The sequence below is a fragment of the Macrobrachium nipponense genome, chromosome 2, assembly GCF_015104395.2.
Source record: "Macrobrachium nipponense isolate FS-2020 chromosome 2, ASM1510439v2, whole genome shotgun sequence".
Classification (NCBI taxonomy): Eukaryota; Metazoa; Arthropoda; class Malacostraca; order Decapoda; family Palaemonidae; genus Macrobrachium; species Macrobrachium nipponense.
In genome coordinates, this window is record NC_087201.1 from 37700249 (window position 1) to 37716608 (window position 16360).

The 16360-nt window shown below is 39.6% G+C and overlaps 1 long non-coding RNA gene across 1 annotated transcript; it reads left to right on the forward strand.

The window, feature by feature from the left end:
* The first annotated feature begins 4201 nt into the window (after nucleotides 1-4201).
* Nucleotides 4202-9189, forward strand: LOC135220531 (uncharacterized). Its single transcript, XR_010315724.1, has 2 exons — nucleotides 4202-4392; nucleotides 6430-9189. It is a non-coding gene; the product is annotated as an uncharacterized LOC135220531 (long non-coding RNA).
* Nucleotides 9190-16360: the final 7171 nt, after the last annotated feature.

Genomic DNA, 16360 nt, shown 5'->3' on the forward strand with positions numbered 1-16360 from the left:
TCTGCTGGGTGTAATCAATGACGTCGCCGGAAGTGTCTGGCTTCCGCTGGCAGGTCAAGGGTTAGCTTTATCGCAGAGCAGCAAATGCATTTTTTTTTTATTGCAGCTTCCACGATAAACACTTCTGCTTGTTTGGGTTATTGTTGCCGATACAACAAACACATTTGTTGCTCATTGGAACACTCTCTCCCTCCTCCCTCTCTCTCTCTCTCTCTCTCTCTCTCTCGTCTCTCTCTCTCTCTCTCTCTCTCTCTCTTGAGAGAAGGAAGAGAAAAGATGCCCAGGGCACGAAGGCAGGTCCCATCCTCCCTCTCTGTCCTTCCTTCTCTCTCTCTCTCTCTCTCTCTCTCTCGTCTCTCTCTCTCTCTCTCTCTGTAGAGATGAAGGAAGAGGAAGAGATGCCCAGGGGCAGGAAGGGTAGGGGGAGTATTGCACAATAGGCAATACTTAAGGGTTTTTGCAGCGTCCCTTCATCCCTGTGCTGCAACCTTTTTTAAACCTTCTACTTTACTTCAATTCAAACCATCTCTCTACCACCTTGCCATTCCACTCTCTCTCTCTCTCTCTGATTTATTTCATTTTGTGAGTGTGAGGTTTTCCTCCTGGTACATCACAAAAAAAAAAAAAACTTAAAAATAGAAAAAAAAAAAACATATATATATAACTTAGACAAGATTACTGTAAGGATCTGACAGCTACCTCGTGCGTCAGAACAGAGACTTTGGAACCTCTTTAAATAATGCAGGGCAGATGCTTGCAGATTTCCACAGACCAGGATTGGAGGAATCCTGGGGCAACCTGGAATATAGATGGAGTGTTGCTACTGTGCCGTGTTAAGCTCACTCCTTTGTGTAATGAATGACCACCCCTGCAACCACTACCCCGTGAGTGAAGGGTGAACTGCTCTGAGGTCACGGAGCTTTTGTGCCGTGTTGGAATCCTAGCCAACTGAAAACCCCAGACCAGCTTCTGTGCCATTGATTGTGGAACTTCCTACTCATGGGGCCTGCCGGTGTGGCCATTGTGGCTATTCCTTATGGATTTTCATGGGTGGAGGAGAAGCATTCGGGTTATAAAATTCTGGCTCTTCATGGCTGTTGGGTGTTTAGTAGTTTAAGGGATGCTGCTGTTCACTCCTGGCAAAAAAATCATTTGCTTTGCAAATTGTGGTGCTCAGTTGGGAGTGAACTGGACATTCTAGGGAAGAAGATGGAAAGCACCCAGAATCTGGTTAATGATAGCACTGCAGGAAACAGTCATAGCAAGGGAAACTAACAAAGGCAGCAAGGACAAATGAGAAGATAGAAAAGTCCCTCAAAATGACACAGTTTAATGCACAATCTATTCGGAACAAAGTAGATCTCTTCAAAGCATTGGTAACAAGTGAAGAATTAGACTAATAGGTATGACAGAAACATGGATACAAGAGGCAACAAAACACTTCGTAGGAGAGTACCAGATAGCTGGATATAAATTGTTCAAAAATGATGGACTCAATAAAAAAAAGGTGGAGGTGTTATGTTATATGTCAGGGACCACTTCAGCCCAATAGTGTAAAATTACAACCTTGCAAGAAGTGGATTGGTATCAACATAAACAGTCTAGGGAAGAAGATAACTCACTCTAATACCAATAAACAGACCTCCCCACCACCACAAATGTTCGATGAGGAGCTGTATGCACTACTAGGACAAGAAATAAACAATAAATTCTGCAAAATGGGAGATTTCAATGCAGCAGTACACTGGGACACGATGATCTCCGCATCAAACGTGTAATGAAAGAGACTTTTAGATTTTGTAAACAATGAATTCCTCCACCAATGAGTTGACAAACCCACTAGAGGAAACAACATACTAGAAATCGTCCCATCAACAGAAGGTGCAAATCTAGGCAAAAGTGACCAGAATTATTGAAGAAGTTTTTTACTAGTGTTCTCACAATTATAATAATAATAATCATAATAATAATGATAATCCTTTATTTCAGCACAGGGCCATATACATGGAATATACAAAATACAGACAGTAACATACACAATCCAGGTACATGAGACAACATGAAAAAAAAGAATAATCGGCCCTTATCCACAAAATAGCTGAGGTAGTATAAAAGATAGTAATCATAATACTGGTAATAACAGTAATAATATTGGTGAGAAAAAAAAAGAAATTCATTGAGAGTTATAACTGTTAGTGCACAGATTATATAACTTAAATTTCAACTAGAGACCTTAGGTGGTTACAGTAGTCAGGTCCAGAGAGCTAAATACGAAAATTGAATGTAAAAAAAAAAAACTTTAACTTGATAGTATTCACAGTAATAACGAAAAAGTAAAATATCAGCAATAAATATAATAATAATGACAGAATCTGCAGATGACATCTTGCCACTACAGAGATTAAGTCCTGTAGGGGACAAAGGCCTCACTATCCCATCTTTCCCACAATTTATTCTTCTTGCTTCACTCCTTAGGATGCTTTGTATGAGCGAATTGCTGCTGTTTCTCACTCAGACTGGACATGTTCCCCTTACAATGATTTTTAAATTGTCCAGGTGGTTCTCTATGAACATCTTTGTGGCGGAGTGGTAGCGGGGAGTGTTTGTGAAGCATCTCAGAATGTCATTGTGCACAGCAGTGATACGTCTCATGTCTTTCGGGAATAGTTCATCCAGAGGGAACACCCATAGATACTGCACCTGTACGAGCGGAAGAGCAGCAGTTTCACGTCTCGGTGACAGAAGGCAAACCTCCTTGCAATCATGTTGCCAGTTGCACATAGTTTACGACGCCTCTGTTCAATGTCTGCTGATTGAGCGTGATTTATCTCAGCTACGGTAAGAATGCGATGTTTATAAACTTCGGCATCCAAGATATGTTGATTTTTGTGGATTACTAAAGTGGTATTCAAATGATTACAGACTTCGATATTACATTGCTGTTGTGAGCCGACTGTATAAACGGCTTGTGTGACGGATAATCCGTGTGTTTTCAGAGTTTCGGAAAGGATTAATGTTTCAGATCCTGGCAAGGTTCTTTTTACACGCACTAATATATTTGAAGTTACGTTAGGCTCGAGAGTTTGCGTGCAAGCTGATATTACGGCGTGAGCGAGAGTTCTGTTGGGTTGCCTGTATTATTTCTTGGTTCATGAGACAGGTGATTGGTTCCGTAATGTAAGTGACAACTCTGTCTGTCTCTTTATTATCTAAAACAGATTTTAGGGTATTAGAAGAACATTTACGTAAATTGGAGTTAGTGTTACAAAGGTTAAGGCAGCATAATTTAAGGGTAAAGATAAGTAAGTGTGAATTTTTTAAAACAGAACTAGTCTATCTAGGTTTCACGGTTTCTAGTGAAGGTCTTAAAGTCGTCCACGATAAGGTGTCGGCTATCCGTAACTTTTCCGATACCTATTAACGTCAAGGGAATACAGCAATTTTTAGGGTGCAGCGGATACTATCGCCGCTTTATCCGCAATTACTCAATCATAGCCGCTCCCCTAACCGATCTTATAAAAAAGGGCGTAGATTTTCGTCGTTTAAACGAAGAAACAATCCCTGACAGATTCCCAGTACCATGTACCGATGATATCCTATCTTTACTAGGCCAGAATAATATTTCACAAGCCTAGACTTACTAAAAGGATTTCATCAGATTCCGATGGAACAAGAAAGTATCCCATACACTGCCTTCAGCACAGCCAGGGGACATTATGAATTTTTGCGTATGCCTTTTGGTTTACGTTGTGCTCCTATCACTTTTACTCGTATGATAAACGTCGTGTTTGGAGACTTGTTGGGAGATATCCTACATGCCTACATGGATGACTTAGTAATCTTTCCAACACATTAGAAGTGGTGGCAGCGAATAAACGAAGAACATAATTAACAAGACCCATATCAGCCGACCGAAGGTCTACAAGAACTAACTTCCACCTTCAACATCAAACGAAACAGAGGAAACGGGATCTTCAATCAACGCAACAGTTTATGAAGACGCAACTATGTCCTTCATCGAGAGGAATACAAGCATTTAACACTGACGTTTGAGCAACTGTTATCACTTATCTTCGAGAATCTACACCGGACGAGGGCGGCATCGAACATCGACGGAAAGAAGAAAAACAAACACAGGGAACATCAACCCGATCTAGCAAGGACGGAGGCTGTGACGTCATCAATCTTGGACTTCACCGCGCATCGTGCACCGAGAGAAGGCCGTGACGTCATCACGACTTCCGACGCGAGACGTGGACAGGAACTGTGACGTCATCCCATGTCAACAATCCTTCGCAATATAATCTGGAGCTAAGTACCATTTTTATCTATTCAGGTCTTTTCCTCAGTGAAGTGTTGTTCATCAAGAGTCGATCGTCCAGTATTCTGGGGGTGAGTTGTTCGCCATATTAATCTTCCTTCATTACAGAACCTATCTTCAACTATGAGGTTCTCGCCCGCAGATTAATTTTTTTTTCTTTTCTAGTTGTCATTAACCATTTCTTGCAGGAATTCTCCGTATAATATTTTATCATATTATCTGTATTTTTGTATCTTTTGGGGGATTTTCCTATTATTATAACACACTTATACAGTACATTGCTTATGCGTTTACGTAGTGGTCGAGTGTACTCTTATAGATATTTTGATAGGATTGCAAGGAATAGAAGTGATAAGAAAAAAGTGAAAGCCGAATGGCAACCACTCCGGCTCGGCACCCCAACGTTGGTGACTCTCGTTAGCGCGAGGTCAGCGATAGTCCCTTTTCAAGGTCGGGTCAATGGGTTCCTGCCTCAAAATGTTGAGGCATGGATCTCATCTGTAGACGCTCATTTAAATGCAAAAAGCATCACAGACCCAGCAGTACAATTACAGGAGGCCAAGAGCTTCGTTGACTTTGCGAAAGGCGACGCAAGTGCGTATCTAAGGGGGGTTTCTTTCCAAGAAGCGCTTACATGGGACGAGTTCAAAATTAGGTTACGTGCCGTGTATGGGGGTGAAGAGGCTTTAGATGTAGTATTGGCATTGAGAAATATCCTTAACCAAGCCTCCATGACTCAGCTCAATGTTGTCGAGCGGGCGGCGCTAATTGCCGACCGGCTAAATGAATATCAGGATAGTTTAAGTAACTCCGGGTGGGTTGCGGGTGCTAAAATCAAAGTGAAAGATTTTATCCGTTTGATCTACCTTACGTCTATCACTGTAATGTTGCCTGAAGCGTTAGTACGGTGTTTTGATAAAAAATTGCAGCCCGACAGTACGGAATTAGATGTGTATAAACAAATCAAAAAAACACATGTCTAAATGTACCGACCTAGATCCTTCGCTCATTCAAGTTTTTGCAAAAAATGAGAAACAAGCCACAACAAGTAAATGTGGTACATAATAATAATCAAGTTGCAGGGATGGTTTGTTATAACTGTAAACGACCAGGTCACATGATTTCAGACTGTCGGACGCGTTTTTGTTCAATCACAATAGTTCAACTCATTCATATAACCGTTGCTACTCGAGGAATCAACAGCCAAACGCTACAAACACGCAACCAGTTGCTAGTGCAAATAAAAAGAAGGGTCCTCAGTACTATAAGAAGAAGAAACAAACAAATCGTGCTTCAGGTACCTCTGTTCCTGGGCCGTCTAGCCAGAACTCGCAAGGGCAAGCGAATTTTCAGGGTGTGGTAAACAAAACAAATACCACGTAGTTCACTCCAAGGGGGGAGAGGGCGATGTTGGGTCATCAATATCAACATCTTTTGTATCAAATAATCAGTTTAATCATTATCAGATCATTGTGAGACAATTGATTTTCCTATGAAACACACGGCCGAATCAAAAAAATCTGTGCAGGTTCCCGTAGATTTGCAACAAATTCATGCAATTATTAGTCAAAACGAGTTGCGACCAACCTTACATGCAGTAAATTTGGACCATAAGTCATTCACTTTGTTCTTTGATTCTGGTAGTCCACGTAATATAATGGATTTAAGGACTCATCATTTACTCTTTTCAAATTTCCCTATAGAAAAGTCCGGAATAAGGCTCTCAGGCATTGGGAATAATGAATTAAATCATGATAAAATAGCTAAGCCAACTAGAACATATGCCGTGGGCGATCAGGTATACATACAAGTATACGTGCGTAAAGGTTTAAATTATAAACTGACACCTAAGTTTGAAGGCCCGTTTAACATTTTAGAAAATTTAACGGCCAATAGAGTTAGGGTTCAAAATGTATCCAAACCCACTGATGAGAGAATAGTCCCATTGGCACATATCAGAATCTAAAGAAAGGTAGATGGAGTGAGGGAAAAAATGGTTGTATTTATGAAACTTGTATAATAAATTTATTATATATATATCTATTAATCATATTGTATGTAAACCTATTCTTTTACGCGAGTTATTACATCTGTTTTACTCATTGCAGGTTTTCAAAAATGAATCTGTTATTGTTAGGAGTGATATTGTGTATTCAGACATCTTTGTTGTATGGAAAGAGCGCTAGGACTAAAGACATAGAATTTAATCATGGCTCGATTATCGAGAGAATCGATGATGTATTCATCGTGTCAAGTAATATTGTTATCGAAGTAGATATGCATGCTATTTTCTTACCTGAAGATGACGTCCTTAACTTAAAGAATGACCTGATGAGGTTTGGTATTCCCTTAAGGAAATGCATGAACGTAATTTTCATGCTAACTCAGAGATTTCACTAGCTCAAACGCTAAGCGTCGCGGAAATGTTGTCTTATGACATACAAAATAAAACCGCCGAGGCAGAAGAACTCGCTCGTGACCTGCTGATGTGGTCTGTGCGGCACAATACTCTTGAACGCCGCAACCCGCTTATTCTAGCTGGACTAAACATCTTAGGATCAGTTGCGAATCTAGGCTTAGGAATCTCAAATCGCCTCAAGATAAATAATCAAAATAAAAGAATTGAGTTTTTGCAACACAAAACGGAACTGGCCTTATCAGAACTTCGCAGCCAGTTATCTTCGATCAATCAAATAATGAATATCGTTAATGACCATTCAATAATATCGATCAGGTCATGGAAGTTCAACATTTGCTGGCTACTTTAGCTTACTATAGTTCGAAAATAGATCATATCCGTGTGAAAATATCACATTTTATTGAAAAGTCAAAAGATTACGTAGAAGCAATTACGTTAGCAACAAAGGGTGTGTTATCTCCTCACCTCATGCCTATTAAAGATCTGACGTTAACTTTGGAAAACGGACGGGAGAAGCTAGGGTATATTCCTTTATTGGATGCCCATAAAGTAGAATTCTATTATAGCCTAATATCAGTCAGCGTAGAAAATTATAGAATTATGATCACAATTCCTTTTGATTCTTCCGATGCTTGGCAATCATACAAAATAGCACCGTTTCCTACTTTTATGACGAATAAAATCAAATCCAGTAATATCCAATTTAACGGGGCATGTACTGATTTCTTCTGATAAGAAATCATTTACAGTCATTAAAGACTTAGATAAACTCACTCACTGTTCAGAAGCCATGAATAATAAAATTTGTACAGCTGACTCTTTTGAATTCTATCCTATATCAATGGATTCATGTGAGTTAGACATAGTGCTAAATGGCTCTCTCTCTCATACAAGCGAAGGTTGTCTGGGGAAACTTTATCCCTTTTACGGTAATAAATTCAATTACAGGATGAATAATGGTTCCTGGATCCGTTATGATAAGGCCGGATTCGACGTCGTGTGTCCGGACACATCCACCGCCCATGCCCCTATCTTCGTAGCAGCCGATGGTTTGTACGGGGACATCTACAAACTATACCGTTAGAGGGGTCAACACGATAATACGTGAGAAGGCGTATTTCGCGAACTACACGTGGGCTACCACAATCATCCCATCACTACCTCTCCCATACAACGCGCGAGTAGCTCATCGTCTGACGCAACTGGCTGAGATGACCCACGCGTCATCGACTTATGCAGGTGGAGAACATCTTCGCTACTACATTCTGCTAGCCGTGTTCAGCGTGACGGCCATATTGGTTATCGCCGTCAACATCTTTGCTTGGCGTAGGCTGAGGCGTAAACAGAAGGATCTCCAAGGGAACGTACTGGCCCGTCTGGATGACGTACCCGTTAAACTCAAGTCGTTTGCGTTTAGGGCCGCCTGAACCTGGCCACTTCAGTTCGTGCCTAGGGAATTGTCTGGAATTGTGTTGTGTGTGAAAAGCGGTCCGTATGCTGGCAAAAATGTAGGACAAGAAAGACTCACGCCTTTGCATTTGAACAGTTAAAGTATCTCCAGGGCACCTAATAAATCATTATAGCCCAATATTATACATTAATATATTCCTAAAGGTATTTTTCGGGCACCTAATAAAATATCAGCCCTATATATTGAATTTCTGCAGAATTACATTGTTATACTATTATACAATTATATTTATCTATTATAAAGAGTGACAAGTACTCTTTAACAATTATCCATGATCATGCTATAATCATTATTTAGTAACCATTATTCTTAATCAGGTTACATGTTATCATATTAATCATGTATACATGTTTTGATTTTTACCATTTTATTATTTTTGGGTACATAATCCTTATTATTACCAAACATGGATCTATATTTTCCATGCATTTATCTTTGTTTATGAATATGTCAACAAGGGTATGTAACAGAACCTTTTTATGCATTTAATCACTTAGTATGTTACGAGCACGCTCCTATGAACAATGTTTAAAGTAATTTTTTTTTTGTTATTCAAGGCTTGAATAGGTAGCAGACCGAGCCTAATGTAAGAATTACATTATATATAAACCAGTGACCTGGGGTCATGGCATTAGGAGGGTTCTACGTGACCAAAGCAGACCTAGATTACGCTATGCGCTGTCTGCAGTAGCCTGATCTAGCTCTAAGCTTTGTCAACATTTTTTATGTTTATGATAACTTTGCACAACAACTTCCATGGGAAGCGGTTGACCTGTTAACCTACGCCGGAAACTTGTAACTTCCGAGCCGGCAGACTACGTATGTGTTTTTATATGAATTGCTGAGATAGCTAATGTTCCGCTATCGACGCGATGCTTTAGAATGGCAGTTCCACGCCAACTATCAAACATATCGGTCGTCCGACCGAGCTGCATCTCCTAGTATGGAGTTACAGAATAAAGTTGTTAACTTGTTCAACTAGCCTGTTTGAATCATCTCCTCTAGACAAGAAAGAACCTCTCTACTAAGATATCCAAGGGAGATGAGAGGAACCAAACATTACTTACGGATAACAGCCGTAAGGGAAGAACAAAAAGTCTATCGCCAAGCGATAAGACATTAGACATATGAATGAGAGGAAGGAGGGAGGAGCATTACATCGCTAATTTGGAGAGCATGATTTTGACAGAAGCGAGGAAGTTCATTATAAAATTGTTTTTTGGGGTGAGAATTAAGGTCCCCGATTATACAAATATGATCAGCAGGAGAATCGTGAATAATACTGTGTAACTCCCCTAGGATCATGCAGTAATAATCAAAATTATTGTTATTTTCCCATGGCATGTAAACATTAATTATTAGGATTTTAGAGTTCCCTACTGTCACTTGAAGCCCCAGCAATCTGGCACTCCTGTAGGTCATCATCTTTATCATATTGTCTAACGATTTGTGCCACAGGAAAGAAAGGCCCCCTTTCGGGGGACCGGCTATGGTTTGATCTGTAACTTGCATCGATGAAGTCGAGAAGGTTCTGAAGTCTTCATGTCTGAATCGCAGATGACAAGATCATGCGGCCAGAGGAGCGTTTCTTGCAATGCAATGATGCCTTTGAAGTTTTTGCAGAACATGTTCAGGAGAGGAGTGTTCTGCTTGAGGCCAAAAATATTCCAAGAGATTGTGTTTAATCTATCCATGGCTACTCACGAAGATGGGAGATTAATGCGCTGTTCATTTGGGTGGATGATGGTTTAGCCAGGTAGAGTGGGCAGTCACTCCCCGTGGGTGGTTGGCTGGCACTTGCAGTGGAAATGACCCTGGTTGGGGTGTCAGTAAGTTCCCCTTGGGGTGGTTAGTCCCAGATTAGGTTATATCTTGAAACTAATTAGGTTATATCTTGAAACTAATAAGAATGTCGAGGTGTTGAAATAGGTAGGTAATCCTGTAAGCCACTTTATGTTTATTTTTACATGGGAGTTCGTGAGAGATGAGTGGGTCAGAGCTGGTGAGAAACTTGACTCTCTCCAATATGGCGTCTAGCACCACCAATGAGCGCAGATTGTGAATTACTACGTGACATCTCTTCTCACGTGTCAGGCGAGGTGAAATATGAATGTTAGGCTCCGGTCCAGCAGCCAAACAAGAGGTTCTTCTCTTCTTTCTGCTTGTTTCTATCTGCCAGCCGCCAGACCCCTCATGATCACTCTCATCTGCATACACGATGGGGGGTTGGGGAGGAGAGATAGGGTGGGGAGAATCACGAGGGCTGGTAATCATCACCGGAGATCTATTTTCCACCGGAGGCACTGGGGAGTGAGAAGAAGTTGGGAGACTGACAGTCCCCTCAGCACGGTCTATAGGTGATGAGGCCACTTCCGTTTCGCTGGGAGGCAAGGAAAAACTGGATGCCGCATTCAAAGGAGTTTTGTGGCTATCTGTGCGATTGTCTATCAATTACTGCACTCCTTTGATCGAATCCCTGACCCGTGATTGCATCCCTGACCCATGCGAGATTATTTGTTTCTACAGTTTTAAGACTGTCCAGAGATTCTGTAGTCCTTTGATCACGTCCCAGATTCTTGATAATTTATCATTTGCCTCCTCGATTTTTTCTGAGTTTTCTCCAATTATTTCTGAGAGGGATTTTGCTGTTTGGAAGGCATTTTCTGCCATGTGGTACACCGCAGATAGGCATAGGTCAGCAGGCCCCTTTGGAGGCAGATTGTAAGGGTCATCGGCGTAGATTTCCACCGAGCAGGTCCTTAGCCACTTAGTGATATATGATATTTTTTGTGAGAGAACAATATTGGAACCTGCTATTAAATATGTAGGGGCAGAGCTATTGGACAAAATAATATTTTACAGAAGAGGGCATTAAAATCAAAATATACAATCTCAACAAATTCAAATCTCTTGCCCGGATAGGATTCTTCCAAAAGGCATCAAAAGGATGGAAGAGAAGATCCGGGAAATTGCATATCAAATTGTGGATCATATTGATAGAAACACAACTTGCTATTAAACAGTTAATATGGTTTCAGACAAAACAACTCCTCCTTATCAAACCTATTGGAGTTTTTCATAACATTCTTGGTATTTACAATAGTGTTCTAAAGGGTCCACAATAATACAGTGTTAAGAGTCCGTGTATAATTTTAAGACTTTACAAAAAGCTTTTGAACCCTTCCCTGGGTTCATCTTCAGTCCAAATGAACAATTAGTTATATGTACAGAGGTAAATTTAAAAACAAGAGTCGTTAAAGATCATTGACACTGGTCGTTAGCTCGTTAATGGGCCAGGTGATGAAGAAAGAGGGTAGTCAACTCCAACTAGGTGATTTCCTCTCCTCTATCAATCCTTCTGGCTGATATTCTGTTGGATCTCCGCAATGGTTATTGCAACATTGCAGGAAGTCCTTCTTCTGAGGGCGTAACCAGACTCCCCCTGGGGCAGCGGTTACCTTGACATGGAGAGGCAAGGCAGAAGCAGCATCAGGAGAGGGACAGTAATAGAGCAATAGATATACTCTACTCAGATTTCCAAAATTCCAAAAGGCCTTTGGCAAAGTTCCACACAAGAAACTAATGACAAAAGTTAGAGCTTTAGGAATTGTGGGAGAAATAGGAGACTCAGTCGAAGACTGGCTAACTTATAGAAAACAGTCACAATAAATGGTGAAGAATCAGAATGTGCAGATGTGACAAGTGGACTTCCTCAGGGTTCTGTCCTTGGCCCTCTCCTCTTTTTTATCTACATTAATGACAATGATGTCGGCTTAACTAACAGGATAGCCAAATTTGCAGATGACATCAAACTGGGTGCAAATACAGCAGACCTAGATACAGTGGAAAGTTTAAGAAATTATTTTTTAAAAAAAGCGTTGTCAAAAGGATGGCAACTGCCTTTCAACTTAGACAAGCGTAAAATGTTACAAATAGGAACAAACAACCCTCATGCCAACAACATGCTGCTTGGGAATGACATAAATAGTGTAGAACAAGAAGAAGACCTTAGAGTCATTATTACCAAGGACTTAAAATCCAGTAAACTTTGTATTAAAAGCTGAAAAGAAGGCACAGAAACTAGTGGGATACATAAAGAGGCAGTTCAAATACAGAAACAAGGAATATGCAGTACAGTTTTGGTCACCAACACTAAGAAAGGTCATAAACAGATTTGAAAGGGTACAAGCAAGAGCCACAAAGTTGATTTCATACATGAGGAAAATAGGTTACCAAAGACGACTAAAGAGTCTGAAAATACATGGATTAAAACATGACGAGTGTGAGAACAAAGAAACATTCAAAATACTGAAAGGCATAACAAAAGTAGACAGTAACCTATCTACGTTAAATGAAAACCAGACAAGAAATAATGGATAGAAACTAGAATTGAAAAGATACAACACATCCCATTGCAGGAACTTCATCACATACAAGGTATGTGACATGAATGCACAGTAAAACCTGCTCCCAGAGATAAGTGAGCACACAGTGTCTCCTCGGAAGGAGTAATGTCTTTGAGACACCGTAATCCCTGTAACTCCTTATAATAGGCTGCCAGGGTTCTATTCATGCCTCATGCGTTTCCTTTGTATATATATATATATATATATATATATATATATATATATATATATATATATATATATATATATATATATAACTAACATACATAAATTTACCTCGTGATCTTAGTGGAAGTCACGTAGGTTGTAGCTTGACTTGGACCCATTTGGAGGCTGAGGGGCTTCCTCTGATTAGGCGCAAATTAACGAAAGAATTATCATCCGTTCTGATAAGATTGCGAGATGGCTGAAATATATTTCATTGATAAGAGCATACGTTGCAAGACTTGTTTTCCAAGACCTTGACTGATTAAGGAGTCCTTGCAACTCTTACGTCTATCTATCGTTATCTCCTTTTGACCTTAGGTGAGTTACTGGTGAGCTTTCCTCGAGATGAGTCAAGGTGGCTCTTGCGTTCCGTGAATGACTTAACGTACAAGAGTTGTGGGGGGGTGAGGTTAATTAAATCTAATTTTATCCCTCAGGGGGACTTCATGGAATTGGAATCATATCTTTGACGTCGGAGTGCAATAGTATGCTGTCTTTGCTACTTCTTATACAATTTTTTAAAGAATTCACCAGACCAGATTTCCAATTAAACATTTCTTTGTTCATTTCATTGTTATGTGTTTCGTTTGATTTTGCTGTCCTCTTGTTGCCACCTAATTTTACTCTTGCTTATTAATTACTTTTTTTGGCTCATTGAACTTTTTTTCATTTATTCTGTCTTGATTGCAGGGGCTAACTCACTGGGGGAACGGGGGGGGACGTGTCCCCCAAAATAATTTGAGTTAGACGGGACACAGTATACTCTGTCTCCCCCAAAATGATAAATATTATGGTTAAATATCACGCTCCTACGAAGACAGAGCAAGGAAAATTTCATTATTACCCTTTAAAAACAGTGTCCTGAAAAGTTTTCTTTGAACCTCTCAAGAAAATTTATATAAGTTTGAAAGAACATTTCGTATATTATAAAGTGTTCTAAATATTCATTTATTATTCATTTAACTATGACAATGAAATCCTACCATCCCTTTGTATCATATTTTTTTTAACAGATAAGGCACAAAACTTAAGGTGCTTTGTTCATGTATGAGAAAATTGTGTTCGTGATTTTACACACACACACACATATATATAAATATATATATATATATATATATATATATAGATATAATATATATATATATATATATATCTGTGTGTGTGTGTGAGTGTGTGAGTGTATATATATATATATAGATAATATAATAGATTATTATTATTTATAATATATATATATTAATTATATATATATCTATATATATATATATATGATATATATATATATAATATATATATATATATTAAAAAAGAAAAATCAATAACGCACAGTTATTCACAAATTCTATATGTGCTTGGGTAAGCGTGTCCACCAAATATTTCATGGCATTCATACGTAGGACACATAATTGATTTCAGATGTTTACAGTTAAACCACCCTTGTTATTTAGTTTACCTGCCCTTGTAAGCCCTTACATGTGCCCCTAAAAATAGCTAAAATTTAACAAAGTTTCTGGGGGCCTCACAGCAACCCCCGCACCCCCAGCTGAACAGGCTCGCTTCCCTCACCAGTCACCCCATTCTCACCCCCCCCCCCGCCCCCCCCCACCCTCCACAACTTTTTGGAACCAGTTACGCTCCTGCATGATTGACAGGCATGACTCATGTTAACAAAGATATACAATCTAGCACCTACTCAGAAAGGTAATGAATATTTTTAATTGAAATTACAATTTTTTATGAGAGAGAGAGAGAGTATATCGATTTAATCTACAATAAGTAATAAGCTAATTCACGCCCACCAAAGTACACACCAATCACTAAGAGATGTCCTTATGAACTAGCCAAGAGTGGAGAGAGAGAGAGAGAGAGAGAGAGAGAGAAACAGAAAGACAGACAGAGACTAACATTGATAAACTAGGCCAAAATGATGCATGCAAATAGCCTCAACAAATATGAAGTTTATGGGGGGGAAGGCGCTGAAACTAAACGCTGATTATAAAGGAGAATTGGTCTGCACGGTTTATGCAGCGAGTTTCTTCGTAACAATGGCATTAGATTTTGTGGGTTTCGATCGTTGTTGGAAGAAGAACATTGGCTCTTTTCATCGTCTCCCTGACGGTAATTTACCGAAATGAAATACATCTTGTCTTATTATATGCTTTTTGAAATAAACTTCGCTATAAGATAGATCGACTTTCACCGTCCAGAAAAACCATTCCCTATAAATCGACACTCACTTTCCAGACAACTGTTCCAGGAAGATCGTCCGATGGACTCTATACCAAATCTCCCAGGTGTGGCAAGGAGCCCCCAGGCAGCGGTATTTCAGAAACATCGATTCAAACATGCCAAGATCTTAGTCACTGTATCATCATTACTAGTCTTCTTGTACAACGTGTACTGCAACGTTTGTGAATATCAGCTCCAACAAATGGTGGTTGAGGTTTCAAGAGTCGATCAACCTCCAGCTGAGTTTCCTCCGCTCGTTTTGTGTCCCTATCCGTTCATCGATCCTTTTCGCCTTGTCGAATTAGGGTTGAATATATCTGTGAAGACTGCAGAGGAACTTGAGTACAACGTCGACAACTTGGTCGGCATCGATGAAAACTTATCCGGAAGGCAATTGTTGGATGTAGCTATGTGGCGGTTTCAGGAAATTGTTAAGGAAGTGCGGATTGATGGAGAACTCATTGACGAACATTTTAGCTCTAGCTTTAACTATCGATATTTCACGCCAATTGGACCTTGCCTGAGATTTGATTCACCAGTTAATAGTTTGAAAGGTTTGCAGCTCAGTGTCAAACTGAGTTTTAAACTGTCTTGTACGCGAGTTAAAAGGATGTGTGATGCAGACAATGTTACTTTGAGTTCCTCATTTCAGAAAATATGCAGCGTTAGCTCATTATGGTGTGAATTTGCCAAAATTTACAAATATTTGCAAATAATGGTTAAAATAATTCCATCAACTTACCATTCATTTGATCTTCACAAGACAGGGTTAGGAACGGAGATTAAAGAAAGTAATTATCCATATGAGTTAGTCCCATTTGAGGTGGTCAGTGATTCCTCACAGGATATAGATTATAATAACCAAGGACATCTTGTCACAAACCTATGCCAGGAATGCAAAGGACAAAGATCAGTGTCAAGACCTGGTGCATAGCCGTTTTTTAGCTCTCCCTTTAAAACGTTTGTGTGTAACTCATGAGCAGGCTTCATTATCGTTTCTTAACTTCTTCAAAGTTGAGCATAATGATAGCTTAAGGTATTCATGTAAACCGAAAAACAAAAAAAACTGAACGTAGGTGGAAACTGGAGAAGGAAAGTGTAGTGCATGATGATGTTTCTGATACTGTTATCTTGAAGCTTTCATCGTCATCGTTAACCAGATTCTATAGAAGACAAAGGTATCCTCTCAGTAAACTCTTTGAGAATATTGGGGGTAGCCTGGGCCTCTTCTTAGGCATATCACTCCTTGATCTTTGGTTGAGAGCTGGAAAATTTATAGAACGTGTTACAGTGGCGTTAAGATATTT